This window comes from Triticum urartu, chromosome 5A (assembly GCF_056163025.1).
Source record: "Triticum urartu cultivar PI428250 chromosome 5A, HENAU_Tu73, whole genome shotgun sequence".
NCBI classification, from domain to species: Eukaryota; Viridiplantae; Streptophyta; class Magnoliopsida; order Poales; family Poaceae; genus Triticum; species Triticum urartu.
In genome coordinates, this window is record NC_141877.1 from 20976218 (window position 1) to 20992760 (window position 16543).

Here is a 16543-nt window from a genome sequence, read left to right on the forward strand (position 1 = left end):
GTCACCGGAGACGTCATCACGGTCTCCTTCTTGCACCGGCATTGGGTCACCAGAGCAGTCCCCACGGTCTCCTTCTTGCACTGGCATTAGGTCACCGGAGCCATCATAATCATAGCCAGCTGCTTCCAGACCATCGGTGTCATTGAGAAACAACGAGCAGACGGCATCACTTCCTCATGCGATTATGTCCCCCAACAACTCTTCTTGTACTTCGTCTCGGGCGGTGTCCATAGTTTCTACAAATATTTACAACATGGCAATTATTATTCAAACATGACAGATGGATATATTAGTGGCAAACGTAGAACTAATATTAATTAGTGGCCTCGACGCTGCTTCTCTAGGGTTTGGGGTGGCCTCGACAACGCTTCAAGGATAAAAAAAGAAGAGGAAGAAGAAAAAAAGAGGAGAAGAAAGAATAGAGGAGTAAGAAGAACTCCTCTATTCTTTCTTCTCCTCTTTTTTTTCTTCTTCTTCCTCTTTTTTTTCGGGAACGAGGGTCGTCGAGGGTCGCCGAGCGGTAGAGGAAACCCTAAATAGAAAATATCATGGGTGTGAGATACATGTGGCCGTCGGTGTCACGGGTCGACGCCCACATCACTTGTGGGACGTGGATGTACTGTCCGACACCGACGGCCACATGTATCTCACACCGACGGTACTTGCTATTTAGGGTATATCAACCCCCCCCCCTCGTGTTGAAGTTATCGGGAGGTGGTATATATATCGACCCCCCCTCGTGTTGAAGTTATCGGGAGGGGGTATATCGACCCCCCCCTCGTGTTGAAGTTATTGGGAGGGGTATATCGACGACGACAGACCCGATAAAACATAAGAATACGAAGAAGAAATAAAAAGAGGAGAAGAAGAAAGGAATAGAGGAGAAGATCGAAGAAAAAAAGAAGAAGAAAAAGAGGAGAAGAAGAAAAAATAGAAAAAAAATCTATTTTTTCTTCTTCTCCTCTTCCTTTTCTTCCTCTCCTCTTCTTCTCCTCTTCCTTTTCTTCCTCTCCTCCTCTTCTCCTTTTTCCTCTTCTTATTTTCCTTTTTTCTCTCCTAAATATATAAAACTTTTCTAGAAATGAAACTAACATAAAATGTACTAAATCAGAGAACATATATAGATAATCCTTTTCTGAATATTTAAATCTAACTTTTGCATATATGAACATATATACACAGAGAACATACAAACATATATACATTTTTATAAAAAAGCAAAATACAAAATACAAACATATATATGAAAAAAAATCTGAAAAGAAGCAATATACACAATATATATACTGACATATATACATAATATACACAAAGAAGCAATATACACAATATACACAAGCATATAATATATGAAAAAAACAGGGGGGTCGGACCAACGGAGGGGCGGGGCGACGGCGACGGGCGGGCCGGGCGACGTCGACGGGCGGGGCGGGGCGGCAGCGACGGGCGGGGCAGGGGCGATGGCGACGGGCGAGGCGACGGCGACGAGCGAGGCGACGGCGACGGGCGGGGCAGGGGCGACGGCGACGGGCGGGACAGGGCGACGACGATGGGCGGGCTGGGGCGCGCGACACGCGTCGGGGCAGGGCGGCAAGCGGTGAGTGGCGTCGGGCGAGGGCACGGCCGACGGCGAGGCACGGGCGATGGCGACGGCGCGGTCGGGGGCGACTGCAGGGGCGGCGGACGGCGTCAGGGAAGCCTAGCGGCGGCGTCGGGGGCAAATGGTCGATGAGAAACTGAAATTTTCACAAGTCCTGGTTATATACCAAGAGCATTGGTCCCGGTTCGTGGCACCAACCGTGACCAATGCCCCCCTTTAGTCCCGGTTGGTGCCACCAACCGAGACCAAAGGCCTCTTTTTAGCAGCCCAAAGGGCGGGAAGCGGCGGCCTTTGGTCCCGGTTGGTGGCACCAACCGGGACTAAAGGGGGGCATTGGTCACGGTTTGTGCCACGAACCGTGACCAATGCCCCCTTTAGTCCCGGTTGGTGCCATCAACCGGGACCAAAGGCCTGCGCCTGCCAAAGCCGCGGTGCGGTGGGATGTTTAGTCCCACCTCGCTAGCTGAGGAGCGGCCGCACCTGTTTATAAGCGCTGCCCCGCCCTCTCCATCGAACTTCTCAAAACTGCAGGCCTTTGGGCCTAATCTCACACCGCTATGCATGTGGGCCTGCTGGGCCTTCTGCGGGCCTTAATCCTGGCTCATGGATGGGTTTCTAGTCGTATTCAGGCCGTGGTGGCCCAGTAGGTGGCATTTTTTTACTATTTGTTTTTTCATTTCTACTTAGAACTAAATACTTATAGTTTTTTAGTGATTTTTTTTCTTTTAGGTCACAAAAATTATAAACTTTCTGTTAGTGGCATTAGTTTTCAAATTTGAATAGTTTAAATTTGAATTTTTTAAAATTTGTGCGAATCACTAGTTTATGAATAACTTTACTATAAAAATTGATTTTTGAGTCATTCTTTTTCTTGCTATTTAATATTACTATGTTTTATCATTATACTCAATTTGGTAATTTTAGTAAGTCATAACAAATATTATAGGCATTTTTTTCTTTTTTGCTATTTATTTTTTCATTTCTACTTAGAACAAAATAATTATATTTTTTTAGTGATTTCTTTTTTCTTTTAGGTCACGAAAATAATAAACTTTCTGCTAGTGCCATTAGTTTTCAAATTTGAAAACACTTTTTTTTTGCTTTTAGTGCCTATTTTTTCCAGTTTTTTTGTTTTGTTTTCTGCATTATTTATTTTCTTTTGTTTTTTGCTTTATTTTTTAATTCCTTTTGCTTTTAGTTTTAGAAAAATTATAAACTTTTTGTTAGTGCCATTAATTTTCAAATTTGAAAACACTTTTTAGTTTTTTTGTTTTCTTTGTTGCTTTATTTATTTTATTTTGTTTCTACTTACAACAAAATACTTATTGTTGCTATTTTTATTTTTTTTCCAGTTTTTTTGTTTTGTTTTTTGTATTATTTATTTTCTTTTGTTTTTTGCTTTATTTTTTAATTCTTCTTGCTTTTAGGTCAGCAAAATTATAAACTTTCTGTTAGTGCCATTAGTTTTAGAAAAATTATAAACTTTCTGTTAGTGCCATTAGTTTTCAAATTTGAATAGCTAAAATTTGAATTCTTTGAAATTTGTGTGAATCACAAGTTTGTGATTAAATTTACTAAAAAAATGAACATTGATGCACCTATAGAGAAAATTTGACCTAAATTCATAGTTTTCAAATGAACTCTGAAAAAGTTGGCATAGCATACTCGTGTGTTACAAAGTTGGCATGGTATCATCATAATAGTTGCGGGAGAAAGTCTTCACTTTTTCTACGCTTGTGTCATTTGCTTATTGCGCCGTAACCATGGATAATCTTCATCGTTTATCAGGATGCTTGGGTCAGCCTTGACATTGAAGGGAGGAATTTCATGAAACTTTTCATAATCTTCAGACATGTCTGTCTTGCCCTCCACTCCCAGGATATCCCTTTTTCCTGAAAGAACTATGTGGCGCTTTGGCTCATCGTATGATGTATTCGCTTCCTTATCTTATCTTTTTCTCGGTTTGGTAGACATGTCATTCACATAGATAACCTGTGCCACATCATTGGCTAGGACGAATGGTTCGTCAATGTACCCAAGATTTTTCAGATCCACTGTTATTATTTCGTACTGTGGGTCTACCTGTACCCCGCCGCCTGACAGATTGACCCATTTGCACTTAAACAAAGGGACCTTAAAATCATGTCCGTAGTCAAGTTCCCATATGTCCACTATGTAACCATAATATGTGTCCTTTCCGCTCTCGGTTGCAGCATCAAAGCAGACACCGCTGTTTTGGTTGGTGCTCTTTTGATCTTGGGCGATCGTGTAAAATGTATTCTCATTTATCTCGTATCCTTTGTAAGTCAATACAGTCAAAGATGGTCCCCTGGACAACAAGTACAGCTCATCACAAACAGTGTTGTCACCTCTGAGACGTGTTTCCAACCAACTGCTGAAAGTCCTGATGTGTTCACATGTAATCCAGTCGTTGCACTGCTCCGGGTGTTTGGAGCGCAGACTGTTCTTGTGTTCATCGACATACGGGGTCACCAAGGTAGAGTTTTGTAGAACTGTGTAGTGTGCTTGAGACCAAGAATATCCGTCCCTACATATTATTGAGTCACTTCCAAGAGTGCCTTTTCCAGTCAGTCTCCCCTCATACCGCGATTTAGGGAGACCTATCTTCTTAAGGCCAGGTATGAAGTCAACACAAAACCCGATAACATCCTTTGTTTGATGGCCCATGGAGATGCTTCCCTCTGGCCTAGCGCGGTTACGGGCATATTTCTTTAGGACTCCCATGAACCTCTCAAAGGGGAACATATTGTGTAGAAATATGGGCCCCAGGATGACAATCTCGTCGACTAGATAAACTAGGACGTGCGTCATGATATTGAAGAAGGATGGTGGGAACACCAGCTCGAAACTGACAAGACATTGCGCCACATCACTCCTTAGCCTTGGTACGATTTCTGGATCGATCATGTTCTGAGAGATTGCATTGAGGAATGCACATAGCTTCACAATGGCTAATCGGATGTTTTCCGGTAGAAGCCCCCTCAATGCAACCGGAAGCAATTGCGTCATAATCACGTGGCAGTCATGAGACTTTAGGTTCTGAAACATTTTCTCTGGCATATTTATTATTCCCTTTATATTCGACGAGAAGCCAGTCGTGACCTTCATACTGAGTAGGCATTCAAAGAAGATTTCTTTCTCTTCTTTCGTAAGAGCGTAGCTGGCAGGACCTTTATACTGCTTCAGAGGTATGCCGTCTTTTTCGTGCAAAACGTTGCAGGTCCTCCCGTGCCTCAGGTGTATCTTTTGTCTTCCCATACACGCCCAAAAAGCCTAGCAGGTTCATGCAAAGGTTCTTCGTCACATGCATCACGTCGATTGAAGAGCAGACCTCTAGGTCTTTCCAGCAGGGTAGGTCCCAAAGTATAGATTTCTTCTTCCACATGGGTGTGTGTCCCTCAGCGTCATTCGGAACAGCTAGTCCGCCGGGACCCTTTCCAAAGATTACGTGTAAACATTGACCATAGCAAGTACGTGATCACCGGTACGCATGGCGGGCTTCTTCCGGTGATCTGCCTCGCCTTTGAAATGCTTGCCTTTCTTTCGACATTGATGGTTGGTTGGAAGAAATCGACGATGGCCCAGGTACACATTCTTCCTGCATTTGTCCAGGTATATACTTTCAGTGTCATCTAAACAGTGCGTGCATGCGTGGTATCCTTTCGTTGTCTGTCCTGAAAGGTTACTGAGAGCGGGCCAATCGTTGATGGTCACAAACAGCAACGCCTTCAGGTTAAATTCCTCCTGTCTGTGCTCATCCCACGTATGTACACCATTTCCATTCCACAGATGTAAAAGTTCTTCAACTAATGGCCTTAGGTACACATCAATGTCGTTGCCGGGTTGCTTAGGGCCTTGGATGAGAACTGGCATCATAATGAACTTCTGCTTCATGCACATCCAAGGAGGAAGGTTATAAATACATAGAGTCACGGGCCAGGTGTTGTGATTGCTGCTCTACTCCCTGAAAGGATTAATGCCATCCGCGCTTAAAGCAAACCATACATTCCTTGGGTCCTTTGCAAACTCATCCGCTCTCAACTTCCTGTCTTTCTTCCGGTCATCACTGTGCCATCGCATCAACTTGGCATGCTCTTCGTTTCTGAACAAACGTTTCAACCGTGGTATTATAGGAGCATACCACATCACCTTTGCAGGAACCCTCTTCCTGGGGGACTCGCCATCAACATCACCAGGGTCATCTAGTCTGATCTTATACTGCAATGCACCGCATACCGGGCATGCGTTCAGATCCTTGTATGCACCGCGATAGAGGATGCAGTCATTAGGGCATGCATGTATCTTCTCCACCTCCAATCCTAGAGGGCATACGACCTTCTTTGCTGTGTATGTACTGTCGGGCAATTCGTTATCCTTTGGAAGCTTCTTCTTCAATATTTTCAGTAGCTTCTCAAATCCTTTGTCAGCCACAGCATTCTCTGCCTTCCACTGCAGCAATTCCAGTATGGTACCGAGCTTTGTGTTGCCATCTTCACAATTGGGGTACAACCCTTTTTGTGAACCTCTAACATGCGATCAAACTTCAGCTTCTCCTTTTGACTTTCGCATTGCGTCCTTGCATCGACAATGACCCGGCGGAGATCATCATCATCGGGCACATCGTCTGGTTCCTCTTGATCTTCAGCAGCTTCACCCGTTGCAGCATCATTGGGCACATCGTCTGGTTCCTCTTGATCTTCACCAGCTCCCCCCGTTGCAGCATCACCATATTCAGGGGGCACATAGTTGTCATCGTACTCTTCTTCTTCGCCGTCTTCCATCATAACCCCTATTTCTCCGTGCCTCGTCCAAACATTATAGTGTGGCATGAAACCCTTGTAAAGCAGGTGGAAGTGAAGGATTTTCCGGTTAGAGTAAGACCTCGTATTCCCACATTTAGTGCATGGACAACACATAAAACCATTCTGCTTGTTTGCCTCAGCCGCATCGAGAAACTCATGCATGCCCTTAATGTACTCGGAGGTGTGTCTGTCACCGTACATCCATTGCCGGTTCATCTGCGTGCATTATATATAATTAAGTGTCCAAATTAATAGAATTTCATCATCACATTAAAACCAAAGTACATACATAGTTCTCATCTAACAACATATAGCTCTCCAAAGCATCTAATTAATTCAACCATACATTGAAACTATGTAAAACATTTCAATGCGAAAACAAATGCGATCATAATCGCAACCAAGGTAACAATTGATCCAACGGCATAATGATACCAAGCCTCGGTATGAATGGCATATTTTCTAATCTTTCTAATCTTCAAGTGCATTGCATCCATCTTGATCTTGTGATCATCGACGACATCCGCAACATGCAACTCCAATATCATCTTCTCCTCCTCAATTTTTTTTATTTTTTCCTTCAACAAATTGTTTTCTTCTTCAACTAAATTTAACCTCTCGACAATAGGGTCGGTTGGCATTTTCGATTCACATACATCCTACATAAATAAAATCTATGTCACGTTGGTCGGCATAATTTTCATAAACAATAAATGAACCAATAGTTATAAAGATAATATATATACCACATCTGAATCATAGACAACACGAGGGCCGACGGGGGCGGATACCAAAACCATCGCACTATATAAGATGCAATAATAAAAGTAAGAAAATAATACAAGTATCTATGTAAACATACAAGTAAGAATATTTTTCCTTTCAGAAAGAAGATAAGAACAAGAGGCTCACCACGGTGGTGCCGGCGATGAGCTCGGCGCGGGTGATCGACAGCGGTGAAGACGGGGACGGGGTGTGATGGACCGCTAAACCTAGACAAATATTGAGGAAAATGGAGCTTGGATGTCGAGCTTGGACAGGAGAAAGCTTAAGTAGTGTGGCTCGGGCATTCCATCGAACACCTTGTGTGCATAGGAGGTGAGCTAGAGCACCACCAAGCCCTCTCCCCCTCGGCCAGAAAAAAACAGAGCAGTGTGCTCTGCTCTTACGCGAGGGGGTATATAGGCACCTCATTGGTCCCGGTTGGTGGCATGAACCGGGACTAAAGGGGAGTCTTTGGTCCTGGTTCAAGCCACCGACCGGGACCAATGGTGGTGGGCCAGGAGCAAGGCCCATTGGTCCCGGTTCATCCCACCAACCGGGACCAAAAGGTCCAGATGAACCGGGACCAATGGCCCACGTGGCCCGGCCAGCCCCCTGGGCTCACAAACCGGGTCCATTGGTCCCGGTTCTGGACTGAACCGGGACTAATGGGCTGACCCGGCCTGGACCGTTGCCCCCTTTTCTACTAGTGGGGGCCCACGAGGATGGAGGGCGCGCCCAGGGGGTAGGCGCGCCCCCTGCCTCATGGCTGCCTCGTTGGTTGCTTGACGTCCACTCAAAGTCCTCTGGATCACATTTGTTCCAAAAATCACGCTCCTGAAAGTTTCATTCCGTTTGGACTTCGTTTGATATTATTTTCCTACAAAACACTAAAATAGACAAAAAACAGCAATTTGGGCTGGGCCTCCGGTTAATAGGTTAGTCCCAAAAATAATATAAAAGTGTATAAATAAGCCCATTAAACATCCAAAACAGAATATATAATAGCATTGAACAATCAAACATTATAGCTACGTTGGAGACGTATCACTTGCGTATTTTCGGGTGCCTTTCCTATTCTAGCACTGCCGACTCCACTCCTTACAAACTCGCACCTCATTCTGTCGCTTGCATCTTCATCGGCTACCCCTCCAACTCCAAGGGATATCAGTGCTACGATCCCGTCTCCCACCGTGTGTTCATTTCCCGGCACATTTACTTTGATGAGCATGTGTTTCCGTTTCAGCAGGTACCCCCGGCTTTTCCTCCCGCCACCGGTGACGCGGGCTCCTCGACGCCTCTCCCAGGGCGCTCACGCGCCTCTCTTGGCCCGCCCCTGGCTTTGAAGCGCGCCCCCGCATGCGGCGGCTCCTACCGCCATGGCGCTGGCGCCCCTGACATATGCGCCCGCGGCCCCCTCGCCCCCCCCCCCCCCCCCCCCGTGCCCACCCTCCCCCGGGCGCCTGTGGCCGGTCCGGTCACCCACGACCGCACAGGCATTTTTTGTCCGAGCTCGCGCTACGCTCCGGATGACTACGTCCATGCGGCGTCCACCTCCGAGCCATCGCCGTTGCCGTCCTCCGTTCGAGGCGCTCTTCGTGACCTGCTCTGGATGGCTATGATGCAAGAGGAGTTTGACGCCCTGTTGCGCAGCCGGACGTGGCAGCTTGTTCCCCGTCCCTGGCATGCCGACGTGATTATCGGGAAGTGAGTCTTTAAATACAAACTCCGTCCTGATGGTGCCCTTGATCGCTATAAAGCGCGTTGGGTCGTTCGTGGCTTCCGACAGCGTGCTAGCATCGACTTCACCGACACCTTCATTCTGGTCGTCAAGCCCGGCACGATACGCACGGTTCTCCACCTTGTGGTCTCCCATTCTTGGCCGGTGCACCAGATGGACGTCTCCAGCGCCTTCCTCCATGGTCACCTCGAGGAGCAGGTCTTCTGCCAGCAGCCCATCGGATTTGTTGACGCGGCGCTTCCTACCACGTGTGCCTGCTTATGCAGTCCTTGTACGGTACGTATGAACTAGATAAACAACAGCCAACAAAGAGGAGCGATGGCAAAAATGATGGGTGAAGCCATGGGATAGGTCGAGTGTGGGATGTTTGTTCCATGACCCAATTTATTGAATCTAGCTTCGATTTGTTAGAGTGGCGCTCCTTTTATTTTGCCCCATACGTACTTGTTCTAATGCCTACAAAAAGAAGCAAGCAATAGGCTGAGTGTTCCACCCGTGCCCAGCTATTAATCCACCACGTGTCTGGTTGTTGTTGCCAGTTAGTTATTTGTGTTGGTGCTGGCAAAAACGATAAATTTGACCTGTGAATGAAAAAATCACAAATTCAACTATTTTTGAAAAAAATTACACCACTGATCCTTTTATGTAGCGCCCAATAACCAAGCGCCGCACTGCACTGTGCAGCGCCTGGCTGACAGGCGCTACACTTCTGACCAACGTGATACCCTGGATTCAGGCCAGGCCCATCCCTGGTTATGCAACGTCTAACACAAATGCGCTACACTGCAACGTGCAATGCCTAACTCAAAGGTGCTATATATGGACTTAGTAATACAGTGGATAGGAAGTTTTTTATAGTGCAGCGCCCGAGAGACCGGCGCTACACTTAAACAGTGCAGCGCCTGCGACGAAGACGCTACACTATGATCTAGGCATGTTCACGCTGTACGTATGTACTCGAACGCGAGAATGAAATAGGATGTGCGTGACCACACAGCTGCCCGCGCCGGCAGGGCGGACCGGTCAACGACTCCTGGCGATCATGCGAGACCGATGAACCATCGAATCCGTCCGGCCTGAGCAGGAGACCCTGCTACCGGGAGTGGAGAAAATCTTTTCTTTTTATACGAGGTGCTACTAGCAAAGATTGTTAACGTAAGCAACCAACAGACTCTAATAAACATGGCCATGTGATGCGTGCGTGTATCGTTAGGCCAACTCTAAACATGGCCAACAGACTAAATTAAAAAAACCAACAGACCTATGGAGTATAATGGACCAGCTCTATCCTCGGCCACGTCCCGTACCAACTTGCCTTCCAATCCTTGTTCCCTCCGTGCATCTGAGCTACTACGCTCGTGCAGCAGCGCTAATCAACCTCATAGTGCATCGCCTTCATCGTAGGCTATGCACTGTTAAGTGTATTCAAAACTTACTACCCACTGTGTTACTAAGTCTATATGTAGCGCCTTTGAGTTCGGCGTTGCACATTATAGTGTAGCGCCTTTGAGTTAGGTGTTGCACATTGCACTGTAGCGCCTTTGTGTGAGGCGCTGCATAATTAGGAATGGGGCCTGGCTTGGTTCCAAGGTGCCACGCTGGTTAGAAGTGCAACGCTTGTCAGCTAGGCGCTACACAATGCATTGTGACGCCTAGCTATCAGACGCTACATAAAAGGATCAGCGAAGCGAAAAAATTTCAAAGATAGTTCAATTTGCGAATTCTTTTTGTTTAGAGGTCAAATTTATCGTTTTTGCCATCGGTGCTGGGGGTGGTTGCGTGTGCTGTAAGGTGGCCGGTTACCTTCCTCCCGTCCGCCAGTGTCCTCCCCTGCATCCTCTAGTCATGCCTCCGTCCGTCCTTCTGTCATGCGCAATGCAGCGCCTGCAGCTTCATGGTTCACTGTTAAACCGTACACATCGGCCATTCAACGCAATTTAGTTTAGCTGGAAGGGATAAGCAACGGGGACGGTACAAGATGGTCGACGGTGATCCTACTGCTGGCATGCTCCCTCCAACATATTTTCATTTCTACTATAGCTTGCTATAAAGATGAAACTATATAAGTACACTGTGCAAAAACTCACTGGTTCAAATGTGAAAAAAAATCTTCTAATCTAGTTCCCACCGTGCATTTTGTGTGTGTAGAATTTCATCTAATCTAGTTCGAATTTCATCGAACCTCCGGCGACGCACCACCCCCCCCCCCCCCTCCCACCTCCGGCGACGCACCGAGCCCCTGCCTCCCACCCCCGGCGACGCGCCATGCATCTGCCTCTGCAGGGGCGGCCACCGGTGGGAAGGCGCAGCGTCGGCAACAACCACCTCCGCCCCTTCCTGCTCCTCCCCGCCGCGCGACGACCACCTCTGTCGCCCCGGGATCCCAGCTGCATGCATTCAGGAGCAAGAGAAAAGAGAGGTTAATTGGCCATCCACACTGCCGCCCCTCCCAAGTCCACCCTAATATTATCACAAAAAAGCAGATGATGTCTATTTTATCTCCTGAAACACAAACTAGGTGTTCTCAGTTCAGTACGTGAGCTATCTCAAGTTCTTGGAAAACATATAAAACAATACGGTGTTTGAGCAAAAATTCAGACTGTTTTTTAATTATACAACAGTTTACTACTCCCTCCGTTCCTAAATACTTGTCTTTCTAGACATTTCAAATGACTACTACATACGGATGTATGTAGACATATTTTAGAGTGTAGATTCACTCATTTTGCTCCGTATGTAATCACTTGTTGAAATGCCTAGAAAGACAAGTATTTAGGAACGGAGGGAGTATATGGTAGAATTGTAGTTGTTCAGTAAAAAGGTTCACTACCCCATCTGGGGGATTTTCAATCAGTTTTGTCTTTCTTTTCCAACACTAGTAGAAAAATGGGCTTCCGTTCGGGCCTAGCCAGCCCATTAGTCCCGGTTCTGCCACGAACCGGGACCAATGAATGCATTCGTCCCGGTTCGTGGGCCCAGGGGCCGGCCCAGGGGCATTGGTCCCGGTTCGTCTTGGTCCATTTGTCCCGGTTCTTGGCACGAACCGGGACCAATGGGCCTCGCTCCTGGCCCACAAACATAGGTCCCGGTTCTTGGCTCGAACCGGGACAGAAGGCTGGGCTTTAGTCCCGGTTCCAGTCACGAACCGGGACCAATGAGTTTCCTATATATACCCCACCGCCGGCGAGCAGAGCATTCCATAGTGCTCTGTTTTTTGCTGGCCGGCAAGGAAGGGCATTTGGGTACTCTAGCTCACCTCTTATGCATGTGAGGTGTTCGATGAAATGCCCGAGCCACATTAGTTAAGCTTTTCTCCCCTCGAAGCTCGACCTCGGAGCTCCATTTTTTCCGAGATTTGTCTAGGTTTAGCGGTCCGTCACGTCCCGTCCTCGTCTTCACCGCCGTCAATCACCCGCGCCGATCTCGTCGCCGGCACCACTGTGGTGAGCCTCTTGTTCTTATCTTCTTCTGAAAGAAAAAAATCTTACTTTAGATAGATACTTGTCTAATTTTCTTACTTTTGACACACACAATTATATATAATGCACGCGGATGAACCGGCAATGGATGTACGGTGACAGACACACCTCCGAGTACATTAAGGGCGTGCGTAAATTTCTCGAAGTGGCTGAGGCAAACAAGCAGAATGGATTTATGTGTTGTCCATGCCCTGATTGTGGGAATACGAGGTCTTACTCTGACAAGAAAATCCTTCACACCCACCTGCTTTATAAGGGTTTCATGCCACACTATAATGTTTGGACGAAGCACGAAGAAATAGGGGTTATGATGGAAGACAACGAAGAAGAAGAGGACGATGACAACTATGTGCCCCCTGAATACAGTGATGCTGCAACGGGGGAAGCTGAAGATCAAGAGGAACCAGACGATGTGCCCAATGATGATCTCCGCCGGGTCATTGAAAAGTGCGAAAGTGAAAAGGAGAAGCTGAAGTTTGATCGCATGTTAGAGGATCACAAAAAAGGGTTGTACCCCAATTGCGAAGATGGCAACACAAAGCTCGCTACCGTACTGGAATTGCTGCAGTGGAAGGCAGAGAATGCTGCGCCTGACAAAGGATTTGAGAAGCTACTGAAAATATTGAAGAAGAAGCTTCCAAAGGATAACGAATTGCCCGACAGTGCGTACGCAGCAAAGAAGGTCATATGCCCTCTAGGATTGGAGGTGAAGAAGATACATGCATGCCCTAATGACGGCATCCTCTACTGCGGTGCGTACAAGGATTTGAACGCATGCCTGATATGCGGTGCATTGCGGTATAAGATCAGACAAGATGACCCTGGTGATTTTGAGGGCGAGCCCCGCAGGAAGAGGGTTCCTGCGAAGGTGATGTGGTATGCTCCTATAATACCACGGTTGAAACGACTGTTCAGAAACGAAGAGCATGCCAAGTTGATGCGATGGCACAGTGAGGACCGTAAGAAAGACAGAAAGTTGAGAGCACCCGCTGATGGGTCGCAGTGGAGAAAAATCAAGAGAAAGTACTGGGCTCAATTTGCAGGTGACCCAAGGAACGTATGGTTTGGTTTAAGCGCGGATGACATTAATCCTTTCGGGGAGCAAAGCAGCAATCACATCACTTGGCCCGTGACTCTATGTATGTATAACCTTCCTCCTTGGATGTGCATGAAGCGAAAGTTCATTATGATGCCAATTCTCATCCAAGGCCCTAAGCAACCCGGCAACGACATTGATGTGTACCTAAGGCCATTAGTTGAAGAACTTTTACAGCTGTGGAATGGAAACGGTGTACGTGCGTGGGATGAGCACAAACAGGTGGAATTTAACCTGCATGCGTTGCTGTTTGTAACCATCAACGGTTGGCCTGCTGTCAATAACCTTTCAGGACAGACAAACAAGGGATGCCACGCATGCACGCACTGTTTAGCTGACACCGAAAGTATATACCTGGACAGATGCAGGAAGAATGTGTATCTGGGCCATCATCGATTTCTCCCGGCCAACCATCAATGTCGAAAGAAAGGCAAGCATTTCAAAGGCGAGGCAGATCACCGGAAGAAGCCCGCCATGCGTATCGGTGATCACGTACTTGATATGGTCTCTGATTTACACGTAATATTTGGAAAGGGTCCCGGCAGACTAGCTATTTCGAATGACACTGAGGGACGCGCACCCATGGGGAAGAAGAAATCTATATTTTGGGACCTACCCTACTGGAAAGAGCTAGAGGTACGCTCTTCAATCAACGTGATGCACTTGACGAAGAACCTTTGCGTGAACCTGTTAGGCTTCTTGGGCGTGTATGGGAAGACAAAAGATACACCTGAGGCACGGGAGGACCTACAACGTTTGCACGAAAAAGACGGCATGCCTCCAAAGCAGTATGAAGGTCCTGCCAGCTATGCTCTTACCAAAGAAGAGAAGGAAATCTTTTTTGAATGCCTGCTCAGTATGAAGGTCCTGACTGGCTTCTCGTCGAATATAAAGGGAATAATAAATATTCCAGAGAAAAAGTTCCAGAACCTAAAGTCTCATGACTGCCACGTGATTATGATGCAACTGCTTCCGGTTGCATTGAGGGGGCTTCTACCGGAAAACATCCGATTAGCCATTGTGAAGCTATGTGCATTCCTCAATGCAATCTCTCAGAACATGATCGATCCAGAAATCGTACCAAGGCTAAGGAGTGATGTGGCGCAATGTCTTGTCAGTTTCGAGCTGGTGTTCCCACCATCCTTCTTCAATATCATGACACACGTCCTAGTTCATCTAGTCAACGAGATTGTCATTCTGGGCCCCGTATTTCTACACAATATGTTCCCCTTTGAGAGGTTCATGGGACTCCTAAAGAAATATGTCTGTAACCGTGCTAGGTCAGAAGGAAGCATCTCCATGGGCCATCAAACAGAGGATGTCATTGGGTTTTGTGTTGACTTCATTGCTAGCCTTAAGAAGATAGGTCTCCCTAAATCGCGGTATGATGGGAGATTGACTGGAAAAGGCATGCTAGGAGCGGACTCAATAATATGCAGTGACGGGCATTCTTGGTCTCGAGCACACTACACAGTTCTACAGAACTCTACCTTGGTGACCTCGTATATCGATGAACATAAGAACAGTCTACGCTCCAAACACCCAGAGCAGTGTGACGACTGGATTACATGTGAACACATCATGACTTTCAGCAGTTGGTTGGAAACACGTCTCAGAGGTGACAACACTGTTTCTGATGAGCTGTACTCGTTGCCCAGGGGACCATCTTCGACTGTATTGACTTACAAAGGATAAGAGATAAATGGGAATACATTTTACACGATCGTCCAAGATCAAAAGAGCACCAACCAAAACAGCGGTGTCCGCTTTGATGCAGCAACTGAGAGGGAAAGGACACATATTATGGTTACATAGTGGACATATGGGAACTTGACTACGGACATGATTTTAAGGTCCCTTTGTTTAAGTGCAAATGGGTAAATCTGTCAGGAGGTGGGGTACAGGTAGACCCACAGTATGGAATGACAACAATGGATTTGAACAACCTTGGGTACACTGACGAACCGTTCGTCCTGGCCAATGATGTGGCACAGGTTATCTATGTGAAGGACATGTCTACCAAACCGAAAAAAAGAAAAGATAAGAAAGCGAATACATCATACGATGAGCCAAAGCGCCACATAGTTCTTTCAGGAAAAAGGGACATCGTGGGAGTGGAGGGCAAGATAGACATGTCCGAAGATTATGAAAAGTTTCATGAAATTCCTCCCTTCAGAGTCAAGGCTGATCCAAGCATCCTGAAAAACGATGAAGATTATCCATGGTTACGGCGCAATAAGCAAAGCACACAAGCATAGAAAAAGTGAAGACTTTCTGTCCACAACTATTATGATGATACCATACCAACTTTCAACATTTTCCTAGTTCATTTGAAATGCATGTTGTAACAGACGAGTTTCCGTATGAAACCCTGATACCTCGAAACAAATTGTCCGTTTTGTTGAAATGCTTTGAATGTTTTGTTGAAATGCTTTGAATGTTGCATTTTATAAACCTCTAGTATTATTGAAACTAAAATTATATAGAATTTATGCAACTAAAATTATATAGAATTTTCATAAAGAACTTTTTTGTTACAAACTTTAATAGCAAAAAGAATTATCATAAAATAAATTAAATAAGTAATTAGAAACAAAATAATATAAATTTTAATAAAATATATAAGTAGAAACAAGATAAAATAAATTAAAATAAACTTTAATAACATAAATAAAATTTATGAAACTAAAATTATCAAAGTATTTTCTGTTTAAAACATTATAAGCAACCTCTAGTATCATTAAACTAAAATTACATATAAAATTGATGCAACTAAAATTATCAAAGTGTTTTCTGTTCAAAATCATTAAAAGCAAAAAGAATTTTCATAAAGAACTTTTTTTGTTAGAAACATTAATAGCAAAATAAAATAAAATAAGTTTTTTGTTATAAGTAGAAACAAAACAAAATAAATAAAGCAAAAAAGAAAACAAAAAATAGGGAAAAATAAAAAATATGCCACCTACTGGGCCTCCACGGCCTGAATACGACTAGAAACCCATCCATGGGCCAGGATTCAGGCCCGCAGAAGGCCCAGTAGGC